General features: G+C 36.5%; 2 long non-coding RNA genes across 2 annotated transcripts in view; one reads left to right on the plus strand and one right to left on the minus strand.

Annotated features, from left to right (window-relative positions):
- Positions 1–27,356, plus strand: part of LOC145663583 (uncharacterized) — a 72,224-nt gene that overhangs the window by 38,389 nt on the left and 6,479 nt on the right. The gene's annotated exons all lie outside the window — the stretch shown is intronic.
- LOC145668038 (uncharacterized) lies at positions 10,055–17,992 on the minus strand. Its single transcript, XR_014127956.1, has 4 exons — positions 17,792–17,992; positions 15,646–15,751; positions 14,669–14,800; positions 10,055–10,308 (listed from the first exon to the last, which is right to left on the minus strand). It is a non-coding gene; the product is annotated as an uncharacterized LOC145668038 (long non-coding RNA).

The raw sequence follows: 27,356 nt of genomic DNA on the forward strand, positions 1-27,356 counted from the left end.
AAATATCGCAAGTGGAACGAATGTTTTGTTTCGCGTCAGTCGCTTTAGAACATTAATTGAAAAAAAGAACGTATGGTAGTCGGATTTATGTGACATACTGATCAAAACAAATGTGCTCAAACAGTTATATGTATTATTATTATTGAGTTCTTTAGTTGTCTTTGGTAGTAGTTCTTGTTAATTCCTGTAGTAGTAAAATTGGAAGCTTTGGGATATCATTAATATGAGCACATCAGAAATCGGAATTTCTTTATCTTCTGTTACCTATCGGCTTATGGTGTACCTATTTTTACATTGTAGCCACGTGACGTTTCGAGTGAATTCTTGTACAACGTTTTTACTAGTACTTTTTGAGGTAGTATGCAACCACGCACAATTATTATTACCTCATCCGCCATCTTTCAATCCGCGTGTATAAATATTGATTTGCAACGTAGTATTATTTTTAGGTAATGAGACGTCTTTATCGACCGTTGTCAGTTGTGTTTCAAGTCGGTCGTCATCAGTAACACCAAAACTAAGAGACGTTGATAAGCGAAACTGGTGTTCCACACCAACTTGCGCAGATATCAACATGAGAGGACTTGAGTTTTTTTTATAAAGAAAGGAAAAATTATAGGGTTACATGCACAGGACCGACACGGCGTAGGGCCGACACGGCATAGGATCGACACGGCGTAGGATCGACACGGCATAGGATCGACAGCAGAGCTTTCATACGATCGAAATAATAAAAAATATATTATTTTATAATTACGCAATATTAAGTAACAATTATTTTCTTAAGGATATATAGGAGAGAACCGTCATACGATCGAAACGGCATAGGAACGAAACGGCGTAGGATCGACACGGCATAGGACCGAAACGGCACAGGGCCGACACGGCATAGGACCGAAACGGCACAGGATCGACGCGGCACAGGACCGAAACGGCATAGGATCGACACGGCACAGGACCGAAACGGCATAGGATCGACATTCTGTAGGGTGGTCAACACTTTCTGAATATATCAATATCGCATATCCCTCACCTTGAATTTGTGGATATAAAAAATTGTAAGGATAAATAATTCTAAATGGCCTATTTTTAAAAAAATATGTATATATTATGTATATATATACAAATTGTATAAAAATACTGTTCGTAATATATCCATTTCCCACACCTTTAATTTTGTGATATTAAAAAAAATGACGCTAAATAACTCCAATATTTGATTCGAGGTTTTCAATACCGAATAAATAATATTATTTGTCTGATATTTTTATAATGCTGTAATTTTTTATGTATACTAAGTTGAAGTATGTACATGTAACTACAATTTTAAAACTGTAGGCTTAGAATTTGCGTTTGGAAATTTGGAATTTTTTAAGGGAATCAATGCACCTATGTGAAGTTGCCTCCTTTCAAATTTCGAATTGAAATCGGAAGCCAATCGTTTGTTATTGACTCTTTTGAAGAAAAAATAGTAAAAATCGTATCTTTCTTAAAACATAAAGAGATGTTTACAAAATAAAGTTGGTATATGGCCAAATTTACCCTTGTTCCTCCACTTAAAATTTTGATTGAAAATCAAAATCAATTGTTTGATATGCGTATGCTATTAATTATTTTGAAAAAGAATAGTCTGTTTCGAAAAACATAAAGTCTTTTCAAGAGAAATGGGTGATGGAATTTCATATTGGCTCCATTTTAAAGTCTCGAATCAAAACCGAAGCCAAGCGTTTCTTATTGGTTGTTTTTTTGGAGCAAATCGCTTGTTTCGAGAAAATAGAGAAAGAGATTTACAAAATAAATTTAGAATGTGATCAAATTCAATCTGATTTCTTTACTTACAAATTTCGATTCAAGACCAAAATCAATCGTTTGATATGGATTTGTTGTTGCTTGTTTGGAAGAAAAGTAATTTGATTCGAAGAACATAAGAATATAATTAAGAAATAATGTTGATGAAGGTGATTTGTTTCGGGGCGGGTTGCTTATTTTGAAGAAAAAATCACTTGTTTCAAAACAACCAGTAAAATATATCTATTTGCAGGATACATTTGGTGGTCAATTTCATACTGTTTTTTCTGCTCTTAAATATCGATTCAATACTCAAGCTAATAACGTGTTTTCATTTCTTATTGATTGGTTTGAAGAGAAAATAGTTTGTTTTGAAAATTATTAAGAGGCATTTACAAAATAAGGTTGGGTGGGCCAACTTTTTGGTGGTATTTCAAATTTCGATTCAAAATCAAACTCAATCATTTATATTTCGTTCGTTATTGATTGTTTTGAAGAAAAACTGAGAACCATTAAAGAAATTTTGATAGTAAAGGTGGTCACCTTCACAGGGTCTCTGCACTTCAAATTTCGTTCAAAGCATAAAACGGTTAAAATAATAAGAGAAACACAATCAGTACTCTACGCAAATGTTTAGGGGGTTCAGGGGCTTTAGGAACACAAGTTTATATAATATCAAGTGTTTATATATATAAACGTGCTAATATGATAAACGTGCTTAATTTTGCATAATACCTTGCTCAAGGGGGGTTTCAGTCCTTAATCCCTTTCCTTCAGTACGCCACTAAACATCAATTATAAATCATTCGTTATCCAAATTGTACTTCTTGTACTGATTCAATTCTTAATTTCAAAGTTTAAAATTATATGAGCACTTATTATGCTATTGGAAAAGAGCACATACTTTATGACAGTGCAAGGAAGTTTCTTGTTTTAACAATTGAAAGAAAGGAAAACACCAATAAAAGTAATAATAATACCTGACACGAATTCCGATAGTAAATATTTCATTATCTTATTTGAAACTTTGAGAAAATTGAAGCTCTACACCGAATACAAATTGGATAATAAGCAATGCTTTATAATTGCTTGATACATTTCAAATTGAGAACAAAGAGAGTGATACTGCTTAAAAGAAAGATTGGATAAAAACAAGAATTTTAGGAATGATCTAAAAAAATGGATCAAAATATTATGATCTTGGCTAATATTAATTTTTGGATCAGTTACCATAAAATATTCGAACGGTCTCTAAATCGAGTTTTCTCCAGATATGTAGTTCTCCAGGTATAAGGAGTACAAGAAAAATTTCGATTAATGAAATATTTTGGATTTTTTTTATAACGGGCCACAAAATTTTTGGACGGTCCCTAAATCGACTTTTCATATTTTTTACGCAATAAGCATATCACACTGAGTTAAGTGATATCTTGAGTTCGATTACAGTATATGTAGTTCTCCATATATAAGACATACAATAAAATTATTGATTGAATGAAATATATTGGACTTTTTGGATAAGGGGCTACAAACGTTTGGACGGTCCCTAAATCAAGGTTTCGTATTTCTTTCGGAATAAGCACATCATGCTGAGTTAAGTGATAGTTTTGGTTTCGCTGCACTATATGTAGTTCTTCAGATATAAGACGTACAAGATTTATTTTTTATTGAATGAAATATATTAGATTTTTTTGATCAAGGGCAACAGAATTTTTGAATGGCCTCTAAATCGAGCTTTCGTATTTTTCAGGCACTAAGCACATCATACTGACAAGGAAGGGTCACGCAGTGGCTCCGCTGAGATCCGAACGAGACAATTGTGTTTGCATTTGAAATGTTATAACTAGATGAATCCCAAAGTTATACGTGCCACCGGGAGGAATATCGTGAGTTACAACATATTTTGTAATGTAAGAACTACAAAAAAATTACATGGCAGAATAGTTTGAACCGAGTCATTTGTTCGGAAACGGTTGGGTAAGTGGAAAACTCGGCCAACACGTATCCCATCATTTTCAATGACAACCTTTTTGGGGTAAAAAACTTTGTCCCAGGGTCCCAGACGGGGTCTAACTCAAAATTTTCAAATGGCAAGGGGGGTTAAGTGGCACATCATTTGAAAGCTGTTGTAAAATGAAAGAAAATGCAGCAAGTCTCGACTCTACAACAACCCTGTGCAAAATGACGGAGGGTCAAAATGTAAACAAAAACTTAATTGAAAAGTCCATGGTCACCCCTATAAATCGGAAATGGTGAGACTTGAAAGTAGGAAGGGAGTCTGGCATTATGTTCAAAGTACAACAATTTAAGTGAAAACGTCTTGTCCCAGGGTACCCACAGGGTCCCAGGTGAGGTCCAACTAAAAAGTTTCAAATGGCAAGAGAGGTTAAGAAGCTCAGCGTTTGCAAGATCTTGTTAAATGAAAGTAGATGGAACAAGTCTTGACTTTCTACGACAACCCTGTCCAAAATTGTGGCGGGTCAAAATGTAAATAAAAGCTTAATTGAATAATATGGCCACCTTGAATCCAAGGTGCTTAAAATCTGTCATTCATAACAGTACAAATCTAAATCTCTATTTTTCTCTATTATGTATTTAGAAATACTAGGAAGACTAAACAACAATTGAATTTCGATTCACTTTAACTATTATTTCATTCGGTAACAACATATATATGGTTTCTTCTTAATGCACGTTCGTCACGGTTCTCTCGGCATTATTTACTTGAATATAACGAATATGCGATGAACACACAACTATGACTTCCTACTCATAGTAAAAAAAAAAAGTTGAATGCCTTCGGGTATTTTTCTAATTTTGTCATACGTAGTTCATACAGAAAGAACTTGCTGCACCAGTAGGTTGGGGGCTCTATTGTAACGTATTCGTGATGGTTACATTTGTATGTCATTCGTTGGTTTGATCTCAATACTTCAAACAATACCAAATAAAAAAAAAATCATTTGCAAGATTGGCAAGTAGTACCAAACATATGTAAGTCATTTCAGTACATCGAACTGCGTGAAACTTTGTTGGCTTGGTCACAGTATTCCAAGAAATAACATGTTTATATACAAACTCATTTTTCACGCTGGCAGCCATATTGGATTACAGATTATACTCTTTGATATTTTGTGGACTATTAACCATAAACGTTCACTTCTCCAACACCAGTGGTGTGAGCTGGATATGCGTTCGATACATAGTGCGGCATTTTGAACTCAAGATGTCGCGTTTTTGAACATTTTGCATATTTTAGTTTTGCGTTTTGAATCAACATTAATGCCAAATTTGTTTTCCTGGCTTCAGCAGGTTGGTATGCTTATCCTTTCGATATAGGTTTTAAGCGGCCATCTTGGATTGTTTTCCAATTTGTTTACATTTTGACCCACCGCAATTTTGGACAGGGTTGTCGTAGAAAGTCGAGACGTGCTCCATCTTCTTTCACTTAACAAGAGCTTTCAAACGATGTCCTACCTCTCTTGCCATTTGAAATTTTTTAGTTGGACTCCACCTGGGACCATGTGGGTACCCTGGGACAAGACGTTTTCACTTAAATCGTTATACTTTGAAAATAATACCACACATCCTTTTCTGTTTTCACATTTGTCTCACCATTTCCGATTTATAGGGGTGACCATGGACTTTTCAATTAAGTTTTTGTTTACACTTTGACCCGTCGCCATTTTGCACAGGGTTGTTGTAGAGAGTCGAGACCTGCTGCATTTTCTTTCATTTTACAACAGCTTTCAAATGATGTGCCACTTAACCTCCCTTGCCATTTGAAAATTTTGAGTTGGACCCGTCTGGGACCCTGCGGGGGACCCTGGGACAAAGTTTTTTACCCCAAAAAGTTTGTCATTGAAAATGATGGGATACGTGTTGGCCGAGTTTTCCACTTACCCAACCGTTTCCGAACAAATGACTTGGTTCAAACTATTCTGCCATGTAATTTTTTTGTAGTTCTTACATTACAAAATATGTTGTAACTCACGATATTCCTCCCGGTGGCACGTATAACTTTGGGATTCATCTAGTTATAACATTTCAAATGCAAACACAATTGTCTCGTTCGGATCTCAGCGGAGCCACTGCGTGACCCTTAATTGTGAGCTCAGTCATAGTTTAGGTTTGGGTACACTATGGTGTTCTCCAGATATAAAACCTACAAGAAATTTTTTGTCTGAAATATATTGGATCTTTTGATCCAATAATAGTCCTTCGTCCTCCATTTATACATTAAGCAAGTAACAGTATAACGTGTACATTACGTGATACATTTTGTATTTTACGGTGTGATGTTTAATAACAAATTATTAACAGAATACCCGTTCTTCGTACGGGGAGAATAGTTTCATTTTGAGCATAAAGGGGAATGGTATCTGAGTATGGATTTAAACTGCATCGGAAGTGTTACTGTTCGTCTGAGTGACTCCAAATACTATTTCATCGACACTTATATCGGTATTATTTTTTATCATTATATATATATAGGGTGTAACTTAATTAATGTAATGAACATCTGGAGGTGATTTCTGGACTCGGAAGAAGAATTTAAATGAAACAAAGTCTTTAGCTTATCACAATTATAACTTGTATGCTAATGGTAACGGATGATCAATGAACGGCTTCCTGTTCAACTTCAGAGTGTGTAAAAATGAAAAAAAAAACTTTGATCCAGAGTAGGTTTATAACGACTGTGCATAAGACAGTCAGGGGCAAAAGATCATGTATGATGAACTAGAGTATAAGGGATTCTTCACATAACAACAGTGATTCCCACAAATTATGTGAATGTAATTTGAGCCAAAGTAAGCTGCATTAAAAGATTTCCTCCCCGTAATGCGTAAATCCATGGAAGATAATAACTACGAGTACAGAAGGAATAAAATTCAACGATACTCAAGGTGTTGCGCGTGTTGCACAAGGAAAGAAAGAATTACAATTTCAAATTATCGATTTATTCTGTTTCGTACAAGGTAGGATAACTGTGAAATACTCAGAGGTACCTTGTACAGTATTTGTGCAATGCAGTATATGTACACGAGACAGCTATGAAAAATAACAGTTCACAGTCTGATATTGTCGACCGTTGACCGCATTGCAAAGATGACATCGGCGAAGCAAATTTTTCCGCGTGTGGTCAAGCACATCTGAAATTTCGTGGATGATTGCCGCAGCTATATTAAATCGAGCTACAAGTTCTTCGACTGTCGTGGCCGGAGTTTCATACGTATCCCCGAAATAAAAAATCAAGCAGCGTGAGGTAGAATGAACGAGGTTGTCTTAACACAGGTTTTTCTCTCCCAATCAAACGATCTGGGAATGTTTCATTTAGGTAAGTCTGCATATTCCTGTCAAAATGTGCAGGTGCACTGTCATACTGAAATCACATCTGCTGTCTTATGTTCAAGGGCACATGTTCTATCAATTTTGGGAGAAAATTACGTAAAAATAAAAGATACGTATTCCCACACAGGCAGGCCGGTAATAAATAAGATCCTACCACAAAATTATCCACCATACCACTCCAAATTTCTGCTGCTGATCGTTTACTAGAGTTACATGTGGATTTTTACGCCATACACATGATAGTTTCAAGACGGTCTCTGATCATTCGACGTATGCTGTCTTCAAGTTCAACTGTCCATATGGGGCTATTTCCTCCGATTTCACGTACGAGAAACTGAAGGGACCCCTCTCTCGAAGTCGAATATGGAGGCGTGGAAAAATACAAGGAAAGTTACTCTCTGTTGAGGGCGACGGTCACGATATAAACGCCTCGCCTCTGGGCTATTGCCCCTTGCTACTCCATAAATGAGTTGCATATCTGCCAGCTCGTGGACAGGGTAATCTTTCATTGCGCAGGCGTGTACAGGTTAACACAATCAATTTTACTTAAACACCAACGTCTACACTTTTACACGACCTTAAATACCTGGACACAACCCTCTACCGTTGAACGCAACACTTCCCATTCTGTTATACAGCAATTACACGTGTAACAGTAGAGCATCTGACTATGTATATCACTCACAAGCAGGGATGAATTCAGGGGGTAGCCCGGGGGAATCTCCCCCCCGAAGAAAATTCATTCCCCCCCGGAGAAACTCAAAAAATTTCAGTCACAAAATGTAGAAATTACTTCATCCAATTATTTGCTTTTCTTTCCGTGCACATGCAGACGAAATCCGATCTCTCAATATACATATAAATGACGCAGACCCATTCTATATAAATATTAAACATGTAACATCTAAGATAGAATACCAAATAGTCAATAAAACTTTTTTAACTCTATGATCGAGTTTGGCAGAACATGAAATTGTTAACTGTTGAAGAAAGGTTTGTATTTTAGTAAGTACTATACTCTAGCCCTATATTATATATTAGTAGGTAGCACTAGCACAGATTGAGATAGGAAAGGAAAGATAGGGAAGATCTTTCGATCATTTCATATGATCTCTGATGTCAGCAGACTTCAGTTCTTGAAAATGTACAGTTCTTGCATTATTTGAAATAGAGCGCCTAAATCCCATTTCTCGCATCGGAAATAACAGACGTAAATGTGTTTTACGATTGTTAAAGTAAACACACCTTTCTTTAATTAAAAATAAGTCAGTTAAAGGATGAGATTCAGAGGGCGTCATTTAGAGGGATCAGGGAGGAACAGTTATCCCTCCTGGGTTAGAGATTTATAGAATTTATCAATATAATAGTAGTATGTAAGTGAAAGATTGCTATTGAAGGTGATGAAGATCCTGCTCAGTGCCGTGCCATGGGGGAGGGGCAAGCGGGGCGACGGACCCGGACGCCGAAGTAAGGGGCGCAAAATTCGGGAGGGGAAAAAGAAAAGAAAAGAACACTGTTAAAAATACTTACTTAAAAATGAGTAAAATTGACTCAAATTTGAGAACATTGTGTTCTCAGAATAGCTCCGAATACATTGTTCTCAAAAGTGAGAATGTGTGGGTGTTCAAAATATAAGAACAATATGTACTCAAATTTGAGTAAATTTTACTCACTTTTGAGTAAAAATTCTCTTAAAAGCGAGATAAAATATTCTTAAATAAAATGAGAAACTGCTATTTCTCAAAAATAACGAGAACATATTTTCTCAAAAATGAGAAAGTTAACCGTAAAATGAGATGAATGTAATCAACATTGAGAAACTCTTTGTTCAAAAACTAGTAATGCTCTCCTCACAATTGAGAACATGTATGCTCAAAAGTGAGTAGAAAAGTATTCGAAATGCTCAGATAGCCGCAAAAATGAGAAACACACGTTCTCAAAAATTGAGAATATTTCCTCTCAAGTTTAAGAAAAACTCTACTCAAAAATGAGAAGGGTTTTTTTAAAAAAATGAGTAAAAAAGTACTCAAAAATGAGACTTTATTAGTATTCAAAAATGAGAAAAAAGTACTTATTCTGCTGCTTTGCTGGCACAGGGAAAGTTTCCTGGAACTAGAAAGGTAGATTACTCTTACACTGCACTGGGCAATTTATAGTAAGTACGGCTTCTACACATTAATATTGTAGAAGTTCCTATTAAAAGTTGGAAAATAGAAATCAGTTTTTGAAAAAATACGAGTACTTCAAAAATTACTTCTATTTCCCAGCTTTGAAGATGAAAATGTCTAACATCAATATTAATGTGTAGAAGGCGTACTTACTATAATTTTTTTAGTGCAGTGTGAAATTCATCTACCTTTGTAATTTTGGGGAAGTTTCCCTGTGCCAACAAGGCAGCAGAATAAATACTCCTTTTCCTATTTTTGAATACTAATATAATCTAATTGTTAAAGTACTTTTTTACTCAATTTTGAATCTGCAAGGTTACATTTTTATGCTGATACCTGTTGTTTCCATAAATAGCATAGATGAGAATTTTAATTTAATCAACACACAAGCTTCTTGTAACTTAAACTGTTCGTGATGTTGGTTTGCGTAGTTTTAAACAAGTAAGCCTGATATGGTGGACAAATTTTATGTGCACTGGTTTTCTGGATGTATTCTCGTTTCCTCCTACTTTCTTCATTGCATCACTTCATTATCATTGCCTTCTCCTTTAGCCTTGAAACATAATCATGCGACGTTACACACACACACACACACACACACACACACACTCACACACACATATATATATATATATATATATATATATATATATATATATATATATATATATATATATTCACACACACATACACACACAAACTTAAATTTATATATATTAGTTTCATTTTGATTAAAGGAAAATATGTTTGTACATTGTATTTTTTATTTGTCAAATAATAAACTAAGTCTATACATGAGCACAATTTTTATAACAACTTAGATAAGACAATGAGGATACATGAACCCTCTGAATATGCCTACAAAGTACTATGACAGATGTATGCATTCGTTGGAAAATAGTGTGTGACGACTGCCAATGGACAAGATAAACAACAGCTATGTTCGAGATCCTCCCAGAAGTTTTTCATTTGTAATAAATGTGTCTATGCCTTCATCTCCCTGGAAACAAAGAGATTGTGTAATTAATGACAATAGAAATAAAAATAAAATGAAATACTTATAAATCTTATTCGTGTATGGCGATATCTCGAATAATATTAGTGTTGCCACGTTCTAATTTGAATTAGTATCAATTGAAATACGATAATATAGACTCTGGTAAAGACAGTAAAGAGAATTACGCAATATTTCTTCAATTAATATTGAAACCAGAAGTTGTAGTAGATCTACCATTTAGTGTTTTAGCAGAGTGATTAGAGTGGAAATGGAATATATTCTAGGGACGCTTAATCGATTAAAAAATATACAATGTGAGATTACTGTCTATGCTCTATAGTGATCAACGTTAACCGGAAATGGTTTATTTCTAGCACTACAAGTAGGTGTATCACATCCATTAACGAACTCCTCCGAGATAATTATCTAGCTGTTGATTGCAGAAAACAATTTTAAAATTATCTTTTGTTGAAGAGTTATTGAGCGGTGTAACGGACGTACTAAGCCAGAGGTGTTTACCCTTGCGAGGATGGCCCTCTCGAGGGCATCCTCACCCTCAAATTCTCTCTCAACCATAATGACGCGAGGGCGATGACAAGCTTGGACGGCGAGGGCAAACTGTCACTGTCAGGGCTAGAGCGAGGACAAATTCCCAACACGAAGGCGAGAGCGATGGTCAACTCTCTTCGAAGGTGAGGGCGAGGGCCAATTCACTGTGAGAATGAAGGTGAGGTCGGAGTAAAATGAACACCTATGGTACTAACATTACAATATTATATATATCCCACTTGCGTGATCCTAATAAACATCAAATGAATGACTAGTCTATGGCGATCTTTATAATAATAGTAGGGTTGTCACGTTCTGGAAGGATTAATATCAATTGAAATAAGATTATAAAAATAAGGAAATTGAAAGGTAACCAAAAACATTTCGATCTGTTTCATCTATGCAAGACAAGGAAACAATAAACCTGAAAATTAGTCATTTCTGCTTATGTGTGACGAAAAAAAAAAAGAAAGAAACAATGAATCACACCACAAATTCTAAGTTATATAAAATTTCACCGTTATTCGATTTCTACTTTTTTTAGCAATTGTTAAACAAATTACTAGAATGCTTTGAGAACAGTAGCGTAACTAAGAATGCATGCCCCCCTCCATCCGTGAAAATGTCAAAAGGGCTCTTCCTGTTTCTACGTTCATAGCACACGTACAATTTATACAGTAGTAGAGTTATTTTTCCATCTAGTCAGACACTACTTGCTAATATACAAAAATTGCACATTATTATTATTATTAAGCAATTACATGGGACTAAAAAGCTTCTTAAAAGAAATAATTTCTAGGAATTAGGAATTAGATTTCTGGGCTGTCGGCATCTAAGGCCACGTTAGCCCATCCCGTATAAAGGATGACGTCCCTCAACGAGCCCACTGTACGATGAAAGGGAAGGAAGAAAGGATTGGGAAAGGAAGGAAGCAGCCTGGGACCATTATATTAGGTACCTCCATCCCGGCATTTGAATGGTATGAATGAACGAAACCCAAGAAAGACTTCACTCAAGATGGCAGGTCTGAAAAAGCTGTTACACTCTTTCGGCCGAGTGTCCCCACCAGGAGTCGAACCTGGGACCGCTCACCTCAAAGGCAAGAGCAGAAATAATTTTTTTCCTAACGTTCACATTACAACTAACATATGAAAACTCGTCAAAACATGTGGAACTTGCTCACATATTTCTAAACCGGCGTATTTTTTTTTCCGGAGAGTAATTTGCTGACTACTTTCTCAATATCAACGTGGTGCCATTCTTCGCTTTCAGTGCTCAGGATTGGCAAAGGGCTCAACCAATGCCGTAAATTTTGCGGGGGAATGGGGAAACTGCCCCCCCCAATTAAGCTTCCAGTTGTTTGATAGGATTCATTTGAGTTAAAACTTTGTTGCTTTGTATGATGTGATATGAACAGGAACTTATAAATAAAGCTTGGAATAGGTTTACCACATAACAGGAAAAAAAAAAAAATGAAACGAAAATGTGTTCCGAGCCTCATTCAGTAAAATGTGTCCTATTAGAGCCCCAGACAAAATATATATTTAGTAAGACTTTCAACATATTGTCTCATTTAGTTAACTTGTGAAGCACCGTACTATTTTCTAAAGCATTGCAAATAGTTTAAGATGTTTCTGCTGCCCCACTATCTGAACGAAATACATTCCTTTAAGATGTAGCATATATGTAATCTGGATCTTACTTTAGTAAACCATCAACTGGCGCCCCAAGAAGTATCGAACACGTTTAGTAAGGATTTCCCTTCAAATGCCATCATTATTCTAGGGGGCCTCAACTTGACATATTTTAGGAGGTCTAATTAATGTTTGGTCTTCCAAGAAAAAGCCCAAGTTACGGAGCTGAGCTCAATTTCATCTTCGACCTTGTTCTACGAATATAAAGTTTGATGGCTTTTAGTGCACTGAATGATCGCTCAGGATTGGCTTCGTCAGAGGCACAGTGAGATACAGTTGCAAAGAAGTACACAAATCCAGAACACTACTAACATAGGAAGTTATCTACGACTAAATAATTGGCTAATTAATTCCAAGTTAAAATTTCACTAAATTGTTTCTTCACTACTCATCGGAAACTTGTTAGTTGTTGCAACAAAAGGCGATACATTTTCCGAGTAGAATTCACTAAATCTATTATAGCTGGTTCCGTGATTTCTTTTTCCTCTAAGCAGAGTACTCTTGCAGTAATATGAAACCTGCAAAGTGCTTTTGAATGGAGTTTAATTTCAGTTTAGCGTCCCTTTCAGCAGCGAGGCTATGTGAGACGTGGACCTACTGATTAACGTGGAATCCGAACCACATGAGCTCCCGCCGGGAATCGAACCCGGGTCTCCCGCGCCAAGAGCGCGTACGCTAACCGCTTAGCCACGGAGGAACTCTGCAAAGTGCTTTTAACATCCAAACATTATAAAGTTATACTCCGAAACTTAAATACCGGGAGCCTGTTAGTTACGCCACTGCTTGAGAATACAGATTCTTTATTCATAGAAAGGAAACTTAATGACTACATATCAGGGTTGGCTGGTTTAAACCAATGTTTAAAGCAGCTGGTTTTTTCAAAAAAACCAACTGGTTTAAACCAAATAACGAAAATGTTCGTAAAAGTGTAAGTGTTTGTAAAATCTTGATGAACACACATTTGTGGGTTATCACGTTTCACTCCCGTATATTATTCGTATTATATTCAGACCTAAATTCCCCATTCATTACTCAAAAAGATTATACTACAAAAGCAACTTTTTTTTATGTAAGTTTATAAATGTTTGTTTTGTGATTTTTTTTGTAGTTATTATTGTTATGTAATTGCAATCAAAGAAACATTCTAAAAATTGTTTTGTTTACTATTGATAAAATACATCGAAATGCCGTACTTTGTGTGTGTGTGGGGGGGGGGGAAGGAGGGTCACACAGACCTTACGAGAGGCATTTAGTGAAATGAGAAGTATCTTCGATATCTATTTATGTATAAATGAGTCTGAGCCAAAGTGGACTCAAATAATTCGTATCTTTGTGATATGCAAATTAATTCGTTGTATTTCTTTAATTTGGACCAATAAAAGTCGTTGTTAACTAACTTGAATTAAATTAGTTCGTCTGTACTCCGTAGTACTTTGAAATTGTCCATATGTAATTCAGTATAATGGTTTCACTTGTGCACTGTTTATCTTTTTGTCCTTCTGAAATGACTCTTGAGAGCTATATTAAGAAGCATGTAAAGATCAGTACAACGTATTTTTATCAGGATTCCTTCGTGAGTGAGTCGGCAGACGTATCGCATTTGTTGCCAATTAGTCCTGGTTCCGAGTTCAAATGGAGGACAATTTTTCTCGGATGTAACTCGAGAAGCAGTTTTTATTCCGCTTTAAGCTTATGTGACCCCTTCCAGCATAACCCGGCTGTTGCATAATAACATCAAGGCGAAACAAACTTATTTCTGTCCATATATGATATGAATATATAGAGCAAATTATTTAAACCAAATAAACCTGGTTTAAACCAAAAAAACCTGGTTTAAACAAAAAAAAAACGTTTTTTTTTGTTTTTTCAATAAAAGCCATGGTTTTTGCCAACCCTGCTACATATACAGATGACGTTAGAACCATCCATTAGTATGCAAATCAAATTATTTATAAAACCATCCTTCTATTAAGATATTTCCAAAACGTATAACCTGGAAAGTAAATGTATTAACTCTGTAATTATGAAACTATGACTACAATTGAACGATAATGGACATATTCCTAATCAGGAAGGTATACAAAAATTATATGTCCAATGAAACGAGTGACACGACTTACCTGTAGCTCTACAATGACATATTCGTGGCTCCTGTAAGGTGCCGGCCTTCTCCTTACTATTTTAGCTCCTTTCTTACATATGTTTACAATTTGTGGTAGTAGAAATGGAAGCAAATGTAGTGCGCAATTGATCTATAGAGAGAAAATATGACTAAGTCAGTATATAATAATGTTTGGAATTAGTAGATATTGCTATTGTCTGCCAAAATATTTTTTGAAGTACAATGTAAATCACACTAAATTATTCAAAAACTACTTCCATGAGTTGAAATAAGGTTTTACTTAAAGTGTACTGCTTTCTAAAGCCCTAGACAATTGTTATATTCCTTAGCACAATGATGGGGAAACATTTTGGGCCGCAGGCTAAAGAAAAACGGAAAAAAATATAGGTGGGCCAATATAATTTAAAAAACAAACAACAGTGATTGTATCACTTGTAAAACCAAGCTCTATTAATACTCGAAAGATCATGAAGGGGAATGTGATAAATGGTATTGTGAATGCATTTTTAAACATTTCTCATAATTTGGCTGGAAGTATAATCCACTGATTCTCAGAAGTGAAGTTATATTCGTCAGGTAATGAATCACGTCGTGGGCTGGGTAGAAACGTTTAAGGAGCTACATCTAATCCGCGGGCCATGCTTTGCCCATCACTGTCTTAAGACGTGAAGATAATAAGCCAAAGATGTGCAATTTTGAGTTCATGTACGTTTATTTAAAAGGTATTACGTGTTTCAAAATACTGACTTATTAAAGCATATAAAAGCTACTATTTGCTGCGATTGAATTATAACAATAAAACAATGTTTGTGAATAGACACTATAAAAAGATAATGTAAAGAAAGAAAGAAAAAAAAACAAATGGGTGCTTTGCCAGAAGTAGGGTTGTGTTGATGACAAATAGACTCTTGTGTACATATTTATACATGCAACCTGAAATATGATAAATATACACGAAAACTCGATCTTACTCACCAAGAACTTTCTCTAGCGAAACCTTAAAGAAAATTATCACTGCCAAACAGATGACATTGAAAACAGACTCTGTCGCGCCGAACAAATTTTTAAATTCGGCATCCATCTGAAATATAAAGATTTAATTGTTATACAAATATATTCTATTAAATAATATATTTTACCTTTTTCTAGTCATGAAGTTCCAAAGTAGTTCATTGTCATAATGTTTTACTGCAATGTTAGAAATGCGCATACATGAATAATGTGAAGTAGCAATTAGACTCTTGTTAACGAACATCACTACTTAAATTGTTCTTTGTTATTCAGAAATAAACCAATACAATTGCAATAGTTTGTGTGTGCTGCAAGTAGCATAATTTGCACCCATTGTTAGCTAGTGGGGTGCACGGTGGCTCAGTGGGGAGCGCTTACCTCAGGTGCATGGTTTTTTTGGAACGATTTTCACCCAAGCAAGCTTGTGATAAACAACATTGTGTTCGTGGATTTTGTCGAGGTACTCCCGTTTCCTCCCACTTTCTCATTCTTCCATCATCATTCACTTGCTTTAGTCATCGTCTCCCTTAACCTAAAGGCATAATCATGGGATGTTAAACTGAAAGATTTCAGTATATTTCATTTTGTTGGCTGTGTGTATACTTTTGCAAAAAGGAAAAAGTAAATGAATAAAACAAATGTGGTTGGTAGCAGAAGCGTCATTTCAGATTTTGCTTGTGGGAGGGCAAGACCCCTTGATATAAGAAAATTTTGCGTTTTTCACTGACTACTATTCTACTCAAAAATCTATATAAATCTCAATCTCAGGGGGTGCAATTACCCCTCCCTGCCCCCTAAATGACGCCACTGGTGGTAGTTCCCTTAATATAGCTAAATTAAAATTATTACATAATTTCTGTCATAAGTATTGGACACTCAACAAACAACGGAAAATTTGATAAAGTGAAAAGTTTGTGTCACTCGAGGGAAATTTTCTTAAAGAAACCTAAGAACAGTGCCACCAGGTTCGTCCTGCACTGACTCGGTTAGATAGCATTCATGCTTTTTTATTGCCACCTAGCACAAGTTTGTTCGTGTTTATGCCATACGTCCACACTGTATTTACATCGAGCCCTTCTGAAGTTAATCTGTATGTAGTACTGGAGCTTGTTATTTAGTGCTGCTAAAAAAAAACTTTAACCCAACCTGAGAATGTAAGAAATGTGTCAAAACTTGATAAAACAGTCTGCTCGAGTAATGCCTGTGTGTTTTTTTTTTTTACATTGTAGCTTTTATGCAACAGATACGGAATCCGTATTTATATGGCAATCGTAGAGGAATTGCAATTTTTCAACTAATACTTCTGGTGGTCCCTTGAAATTTTATCTGTGCAAGTGAGCAGGCCGGTAGCCAGCCCAAAAATGTAGAGGGGGGGGGGGAATCCAACCATATTATAGTTCATTTGCAAGCCTACCGTGAACATTTTAGGCAGGCAGTAAACATTTAGGAGCCCGACCCCCTAGACCCCCCCGCGTGGATACGGGCCTGCAAGTGAGGGCAAGGTTCTAGATTACTGGTCCCCCTTCCCATTGAACAATAATAAAGACAGAAAACAACGTGCCCTGCGGGGCTCTAAACCGCCTTCACTCGCTAACGCTCGCTCGGCAATACTGTGTAGATTAAATGTATAAACTTTAGTAGAGAAAGAAACCAACCCAGCTACTAACCTACATGGGGGACCAGTAATCTAGAACCTTCCCGCAAGGGAGTTTTTTCATGTCACCCGCCACAAATCTTTTAGGGGACAATAAGAAGGAAATTATTAAAAGAATTGTATTTTAACAACAGTTATTTAGAGTGCAGCGCCAAAAGTAAACCTGCACGCCCCAATTCACCACAAAAAAAAAAAAAAAAAAAGTAAACCATTTACTGAATATATTGGAAAGTCGCATATCGTTAACACAACAACTTTGTCTAAGATATAGAATGCCCAGAAGCATAGAGTGAGGCTTCCGGGCATTCTATCTGGGAACCAGTACCTAGAAGCATTACTCATGATTTTCGAAGGAAAATAATGGATTGTCGTGATTAACCGTCAATCGATTACAATGATCGCACACAAGCAATGTTGCATTCATACTTAAAACTTCATGTTGCTAGCAGTACTTACCTGCGAAATCCTCTATGATTTGTAAACAAACAAGTCGTCCATGTTAACTTTCTCTTTATCCATCCGCTAAGTAGTTCCTCCATCAGCCAGAATGAGAACATATAGTTCAGGATTATAAAGGACTTTTGTGCTCTTATGTTAGCTTGTTCGTACTTGTTTTCCATAATCTTGCATTTGCAAATTGTCTTTTATATCTCACGATATTCCACGATATATCTATATCATAAAACAATGTTTTTTAAGACTACATTATTACTCGTTTTTGAGAACCAGTCTCTGACTCAAATATGCAACTAAATTTCCTCATTCTCATTTTTTGAGTTATTTTCTCCTCAAAATTGAGACTAATTTACTCAATTTTTTTTGAGTAGTAAAATGTATTCATTTTTGAATAAATCATTTTTAACAGTGAAGGAAAGAAAAAAAGAGGGAAAAAATGAGGTTTGAAACACATGTGCACATATATAAAATGAAACTAAAAAAAAAATAAGTGCTCAAAATCAAGGAAAAGGAGGGTTTACTTTTTAAAATTTTCCCACCTTTCGCGGCTCGCATTTTCGCGGATCCCAAGAGCTTCAAATATCCTCTGAACTGATTGGCCGATACAGATACATCACGAGTCATGACATACATATAGCACAAAGTAAACGCCCGCTGCTATCGGCACTCGTGGCCGAGTGAGGTAGCGCAACATGCTAGTAAGAAAAATCGTTTTTACCGTGGGTTGAAACCCTGCCTCCTGCCTAAGGAAATTTTTTCTATTATTTTTAAAACTTTTTATAACACTTCTTTTGTTAAAATAATATTAAAAATAATATTCAGAAAGTGATTTAACGATTATTTTTAAAAAAATTGTTTTAAATAAGTTTGCCCTTGTACTGTACAGATCCAAAGCAAAAGTAGTAGTAGTAGTAGTAATAGTAGGTGACGTCATCGGTACGTGGCCAATAAGAATGCTACTTCAGCCATGTTTTGGATGAACCTCTTAGGATCGGCGAAAATGCTCGCGGCTGGTCTGTCTACCTCACTCATATATACAGGGGTGCCCTCGTATACTCTCGCGCCAAGCGCTGATTTTCCACGACACGGCACTAAACTAAACTATTGCAGTGCAGAAACCAAGACTAATATGCTTGATTGAGAGTCAGAAGTGTGACAGAATGATAACTTGTTGTTAAGATTTTCCTATGTATGTTTGTTTTAGGACAAAAAATATTTGAGTTAATTTAAATATTTTTAAAAACTTCTACATTAGTAACAATCAGTCACTACTGAGTATAGGAAATAATAACAAAAGTAGCTACTGTAAATAGCAGTTAAAGTTTAGTCTAAAATATTTTTGCCAGTCTTTATTTAACGTTTTAAATAAAATGAGATTGTTTTTTTTTTTTAAATTATAATCTCACATTGAATATTTATCAGCAATTAGTCTCAATATTAGGTAAGATGTGCATGTGAATGGAATTGTTAAATATGCTGCTTTCTTGCAAAAATACAGAAAAACAACCCTCCCCCCGAGGAGTTGACATTCCCCCCCGGGTGAAAATGTCTGAATGCAACACTGCTCACAAGTTGCGTAGATGCTTATTACAACTCAGCCATGCTAATTGATGCCATTCCACAATAAAACTGCAAGACAGCCTTCTGCAAGCCACTCGCAATTGGCACACAAGGGACGATAGTTCCGTAGGTTTTCCTCCGTGTAGATATTCCATACAGCTCTAAGGTACAAATGGGGATCAGAAAAATGGAAGCACCTGAACGAAATTGCAACTTACCAGATTAATATGGTGTCGGGCCACCTTTCGCCTTCAGAACAGCCTTGATGCGACGTGGGATGGAGGCATAGAGGTCGTGAATGGTAGCAAGTGGAATTTTACATCATTCCTCGTGCAGGGCATCAGTCAGTTCTGTGAGAGAGGATGGAGGGGAAATCATCGCTGGAGTAGTGTTTCCAAGACGGACCACAGATGTTCAATTATGTTGAGATCTGGGGATTGGGCGGGCCAGGGGAGGTGTTGAACTTCATCCCGATGTTTCTCAAACCACGCTGCAACAACGCCAGCTGAGTGAATGGGTGCATTATCATCCTGGAAGATGGCGTCATTGTCCGGGAGCAACATCCGGACCATAGGATGCAAGTGGTCTCCTAAAATTGCGACATAATTGTTGGCAGTGATTCGTCCGCTAAGTTGGCAGTGATTCGCTTTAATACCCGGCGTGACCTGTCACTCATGATTTTCTTCCGCCCACTGTACCGCTTCCCCGATGTTAGGGATGGTATCGAGACCGAGGCTAGTCTCGGTATCGTCTCGATAATTCGAGACGAGACCGAGACGGACTTTTATATACCGAGACGAGACCGAGACGGACTTTTACATACCGAGACGAGACCTTGGTCAGTCTCGAAAGTCTCGGTCTCGTCTCGAATATTGATAGTTACTTTGCCTTTACTCAAAATCTGTTTTGTTGCTGTGTGAGCTAATATGGAAAAGGTTGACTGATGTACAGTGGCGTATTTAGGGGGTTGGTATGGGGCTCAAGCCCCTCCCGAAATATATTTATGATCATTTTTTCGCATTACACGTACAACACAAAGGTTTCTTACTCGTTCCTCAAACCTCTCCCGAAACAAAATCCACTGCTGTTGTACATAATCTCCTCTCTCTCTCTCTCTCTCTCTATATATATATATATATATATATATATATATATATATATATATAGGCGCAGATCTAGGATATGATAAAGGGAGGGGCTTGAGGGCCGGGAGGGGAGAGGAGGGACCATACTTTGCCTCTTTATCCAGTGTAAAGCAGGAATGAAGCTCATTTTATTCAGTGTATACCTGAGCGTTAAGGGGGAATATAGCCCCTTGGATCCACGTATATATATATATATTCAAAATGCTGAAATTTTGTACCATGTTGTGTGAAATATTGAAGGAAAAATTCTTCTAGATACCCTACAATACCACTAGATAAAGAAGCAGTATTGCTAACGCAAAATAAAGTTGTATTATCTCAAATTGCATTATGTAAAGTATTACCTATTTCTAATTTAGATATTAAATAAAACCACAATATTACATACATTATTCCGTGTAACAAACAATACAGTATCACTAACATCAACATTTTGGAGATGACTAATAACTCAAATGGAATGGTGCAATGCTCATTATTTGTATCTTAGCGTCAAATACTATGATCATGGCATAATACATTTCGAATGAATGAAGGAACAAAGTTATAAGAAATGAAAAAAATAACGTTTTCTGAAGACTTTACTTCGAAAACGTGCTGACATATCACGTCTCCTTATGTAGATTCTTCCAAAAGACTTAAGTGATCATAATGTCATTTACAACAATTGTTATTTCAAACCGTTTCAGAGATACCAAACACTTGTATAGTGATTGTTATACTGCTTAAAATATCGTATTTATGTTAAATTTTTATAATGATTGGTGCTTTAGTTTGCTTCTATAACATTACAACAATAGTTTCTGGTGGTTTTAATTACAAGTCGCAGTTCCATTATTTTAAGCAGTGTTGCCATCTTAAATTAATGCTAGATATTATTCTAAATACAGTGAAAATAACGTAGCTAAACTGCAAAATATTTTTAAATTACACGTAATTTGTTTTATGGTACAAGAATGTTTTCAAAAGACGATGTTTTTCACAGTCTTTATAATGTTAATGTTAATGTCAAAGTTTTGGTTCCAGCAATACATATAAATGCAAATTGTAACTGAAATTAAATGTAACTGATAACTTTTTAGTAACACTAGTTGTTCCCCTTAGCCTTAGGCCTGATATACACAAAACCATACTTAATTAAAAGTTCTAATTACACCCTACTTACATTTCACTAGTTTTTTTCTTTGACTACCGACCACCTCAAACTCGATCGATACCATATAGCTATATGCAAATTATTTAAGGACTTACAGTTAGTAATACACACTGTGTTGATTTTTGGTTTGGTTTGTTTTAGTTTAACGTCCCACGATTATGCTAGAGCGTCTAAAGCAGACGTGGAGCTAATGATTATAATGGAATCCGAACCACTTCGGTCGTTCAACTGTACCCCCACCGGAAATCGAATTCGGGACCACGCGAAACGAAGTCAAGCGTGCTAGCCGCTAGACCAAATGGAGGTCCTCATATTGTGTTGATTTAAATCATTGAGTCAGTGTTGTCAGATTCAACACAAAGATCAAAAACTAGCGTTTCTGTGCTCCAAGAGTAGCGGATTTGAACTATTTGTAGGCCAAATGTATAAAATAGAAAGAATTATTTGGCAATTTATGACTGGTACTAATAAAATTATTTTTAGCATGGGCTGGAAAATGTGCTGGACATATTGCAAGAAATTATGATCGATGGACAAAAACAATTCTAGACAGGATACCACGAGATAGAAACAGCCTAGGAAACGTCCTTATACAAGAAGGTTTGACGAAATCAAGAACAACTGGGGAGTGACCTGAAAAAGAATTGGTCAAGATAGATAGTTGTGGAGAAGACTTGGAAAGACCTTCATCCAGCAGTGGATTGATAATGGTTGATTATGATTATGGCTATGACTTTATTATATCTGGACCTCAGAGGTAAACTAAACCAAGTCACAATTTCGCAATTTTACAGGAGAAGCGAAAATCCGGTTCCTTAACTAAGACCTATAGTACTGTTTTCAAACTATACTAAGCAGTTACAAAGTAATAGGTTGCTTTTAGGCTTACATTATTACACCACTGGAAAAACATAGTATATTAAAAAAAAGTATAGTTAACTCAATTTCGACCAAAAAGTGACTTAGCATAGTCTACCTCTAAAATTTAAAATTCATATATAAAACTTTTACTAGGTAAGGTAGGGTAAAAACGGATCCAAAATTTAACGAAATTCGTACAGCGAAAAAAAAAATATTGTTGATCCTTCATATTGCAGCAAAACTACGAAAATTAATAGAAAAGAAAACTAGAAAGTTAAGAATCACTTCTTTTGCCGGGACAGAGAAAATAGATACAGATAGCTCGAATTACCTACGTATATACTTATATAATATGTGTGTCCATATTTCGCAAGTAATTTTCAATCAATATAAAATTTCAGCGTAATGAACGCATGATTAGTTTTCTCTAATAAAGATAACATGCAGCGCTGAGAGCTCAGGAATAAGCTTAATCTATGTTACGACACTGAATATGTAATACATTACGACATTATGAACTTGTATAAGAAACAGAATGTACTTAAAGTGAGACGCATACTATACGAAGCATCGGACTTTGAATCTAACTTGTTTGGTGATCCAAACACCGTGTGCGTGGGTTTTCTCGGGGTCCTCCCGTTTCCTCCCACTTTCTTCATTCCACCATTTCATTCATTAATCATCATCACCGTCTCCTTTAGTCTAACCGGCATAACCGTGGGACGTAAAACTCAAAGATTTCATTTCATCTTTTTTTGTTTGGTGATCCAACCAGAGACCATAGACAGCAAAGATGAGTGTAGTAGCTTCCACCACAAGGTTAAGGAAGTGCCTGTTTTAAAGTGTCAATTAAACACTGAGATGTGAAACGGTAATAAAGCATTTGATCAATTTGAAACAAAATATATTGTAGTAATAATTTACTCTATTTGTTAAGATAATGACCGTTATATTCTGTTTTTAAAATGACAGTCAAAGCAGAATGTATTGGATAGTAACTGAGAAATTGTAAAATTTCAATTTCGGTACGATTAAATACATTCGTGTTGCTATGTGTTGTGTTATCCGTTAGGAGGTATTGAACAACTCTGTTTCAAAGGAAGGAAATAAACTACTGTATAGTACTGGAGTTAATTTAATAGGTTTTAATTGTATAGGCAGTACTGAGGCTATATGAGACAAAGTCTATTACTGAAAATGAAATATGGGTTACTATTAGGGTTTTATCCCAGGTATATTATACCCACACTGATGATTGAACCTGGAACACACGCATGAAAAGCATTAGCGATAGCAAATTAGCTACGAAGAGGTACATCATACCATAATTCTAAATCAAGAATGAAGGCAAAAATAAGAAGCGAAAACGACAGACTGTACGATAATAATACTTTCACAATTTTAATTGCACACTATTTATTTCGAGACGAGACCATGACTTTTCCTTCGAGACCGAGATCGAGACAAGCATCTGCTGACCGAGACGGCGATTTTTGACTCGAGACGAGATCGAGACCACTACTTATCTACCGAGACTGTACAAAGTCTCGTCTCGTCTTGTCTCGATACCATCCCTACCCGATGTGGTTTTCTCGTGTGTTGTGTAGGCCGTCATCACCTTCGACACTGTCCCACGCGACACACCTAACACAGTAGCCACTGCCGTCATACTCACTCCACATAATCGCGCACCAACAATATGCCCTCTTTGAAAATCTGAGAGGTCTCCCATTTTACCTACCTCCGTCTGATGCAGCCACTGGACACTGCTGTTCCACTCAGTGTTGTCAGATTCAAAATGACAGACTTCCCGCCCAAAGCCCTCAAATTTCCCGATCCTTCCAAAATTTCCCGCCATCAAAGAATATTAATCTTAATTATTTCATTAATATTAATGACTAGCAGCGTTCACCCCGCTTCGCTGCGGTCACCCCGGAACGCAATAAACTTTGTTACTTAGATAATTTTTACTTTTTCGCTTTCAAGTGATATGATAAAAACCATAGAAGATTGGAGTAAATCTTAACATTATATCGCCTGTCATTTATGTTAACCCGCCCCGCTTCGCTGCGGTCATCCCGGTGCTGGCATATTGTAAAAGTGTCTGTAAAAATAAGCAAATCAATTAAAAAATTTTAAACAGAAGATTCAAGCTATTTTCCGCTGTATATCGCCTGTCATTTATGTTAACCCGCCGAGTGACACGGTCATGCGGGTTGCATATAAATACGTTTATTTTTACCTATGATGAACTAACAAAGGATTTGTGGACACCTGAATGGTCAATTATCTCAAGACACTGGTAATTGAAAATTAAAGTGATATGATAAAAACCATCTAGGGTCCAAATCCTAATAACCCCCCAAAAATGAAAGAAATTGGTTCAGCCGTATTAGCGTGATGAGCGGACAAAGGATTTTGTACGTTCTCTTTTATATATATAGATTAATTAATTAATAATTTCAAATTAAATCAAATAACTATGAATAATCAATCAGAAGTACATGTTTTCCTACGGGAGGTGAAATCTATTATAGGGCTCCGGCTATCCTATTTTCTGCTTCCTCTTTTCCCTCTCTTCACCCTAACATTCCGTGAAGGACTGGCCATAACAAATATACTAAGCAAAGGGCCGTAAACCCTTCCTCCCTTCATTCTTCTCGCAGAATATGGATATTGGCGCGAGTAACACTCAGTTCCATTTGGATAGGTTTATAAACCTCTCTTTGTTCTGGTTCTTTTGACCTTCAAAAAAGCTTCGAATCCATGTATTACTCCATGTACAAAGAGATGAAGACAAAAAGTGAGAAACAGTCGACATGAAAGGGAAGTTGACAGAATTTTCCATTTTCAAGGATAATTTCCTGCATTCCCGCCAATGCTAACAATTTTCAGTTTTGCGGGAAATTTCCCGCCATCTGACAACACTGGTTCCACTGCGCCTGACGTAGTATGGAGACCGACCTAACACACCACCACCAGCGGCCCGGCGCTGCGGGCGCACGACACCACTGCCAACCCATATATCTGACGTGTTGCCAACTACAGGTGTTTCCATTTTTCTGATCACCATCTGTACATTAGAATGTCGAAAAAAACTATCCATTTTTTTAAATGTACTTTCAACGAGCTTCCTTTTAGAAAATTTCTCCAGCAATGACAAAATCAAAATGTAAGTGGTCTACACTAGGATAGGATTTTGGTATATTCACAATAGCAATGAAGTTTTTCATAGCTCAGGGAAAAGTTGAGGTTTGTCAACTCGAAGGAAGGGGAAAACGCCATCAAAAGTATTCCTGGGAGAAGATTCACCTAACGGATAAATCAAGTATACTGTTGCAGCGCACTTCTTGGTATCCTTATGCTACGTGTACAACATCCCTTGTTTCTCCACTTTTGTTGCTTCTGTGCACAGAAGTACCATATTCCACGGAATTACATATTACGAGGAGAAAACCGTTTAATGCAGCTTACTTTTGCCCCATATGTATTCACACAATATTTGGAATCCCTGGGTCATGTGGAGAATTCTTTATAATCAAGTGTGCAGGCGGGACATAGAGCCCGGTTCCTCTATTTACACCTAGAATTATTTTCCTTTGCTTCAAGAGAGCTTGGTTTCTCCTTTATACCAGCGTTAGGGTCGAGTCGAGCCAAATCTGGTGTGTAGTTTCGAGTATTCTCTTCAAGTATCTTGCATAGACAATATAGGTTATCAATGATACTAGTACTACTACTAGTACAACTTTTATTATTATTATTAATAATAATAAATAATAATTATAATTATAACAACACTGTGATTAAACATGAAAGATACGTGGTCTGTATTTGAATACTAAAAAACTAGTTGATTGCTAACCTCGGTAGTCGTGAATTATAGGAGTCAAGGATATTGTTCACGAGCTTGTGAATTTGGGTTGAGGGTTTAGGTTGAGTATTCGGGCTCGAGCCAAACATTGTTAAAAGTTATAGGGCACTGGCCAAATATCTTCAAAACTGTTCGCCCCGACTTTACAATTGTCAACAACTTGAGCAGCTCGGCTCACAGCGCACTCACTATCGACCCGAACCGAGAAGTGAGCCGAGCCAACAGCTCACCGAACCGAGTCAGCTAGAGCCTTCGGCCCAGATGAGCCGAACCGAGCAGATGGCTCATCCCAACCAAGCCAGCTCGAGCCGATGGTTCACCCCAAGCGAGCCGGCTCGAGCCATCGGCTCAGTTATTACTTCCCAACTGAGCTTCTTATTAAAAAATCTCTTGTGGTCTCGATATCGAAACGAGAAGACATGCGAGCAGTGTTTCCTCTAGTGAGCAACATTAAAAGTATTCCATATTACTACTTAGCTTACATTTCTCATGGCTTTCGCTTTCTAGTGTAATCAGGCCATGATTTCAAAACGAGTTAAAACGTAATAATAATAATAATAATAATAAATATAAGTATTCCATACATATAGAAATGCTTTTGACCAAGCACACAAGAAATTATATTTTGTCCATTTAGCACTATCATTCTTTTGTCACTTACAATTATTAATATTCATATAGTAAATATCTTATAATTCTTATATTTTAAAATCAATTGACAGGGCTTTGATTGCTTTTATGAGAAATAAATCTTTGGTTTTATAGATCCTACGCAGTGGCGATGATCGTGCGTCGTTTGGGTCCTATGCCGTTTCGGTCCTGCGCCGTGTCGATCCTGTGCCGTTTCGTTCCTATGCCGTGTCGATCCTGTGCCGTTTCGGTCCTATGCCGTGTCGGCTCTATGCCGTTTCGATCGTACGTATTCTATGCATGTAACTTGCACAGGCATAGAATCGACAGGAGTTTATAATT

The sequence above is a fragment of the Thermobia domestica genome, chromosome 1 (assembly GCF_964235325.1).
Source record: "Thermobia domestica chromosome 1, izTheDome1.hap1.1, whole genome shotgun sequence".
Classification (NCBI taxonomy): Eukaryota; Metazoa; Arthropoda; class Insecta; order Zygentoma; family Lepismatidae; genus Thermobia; species Thermobia domestica.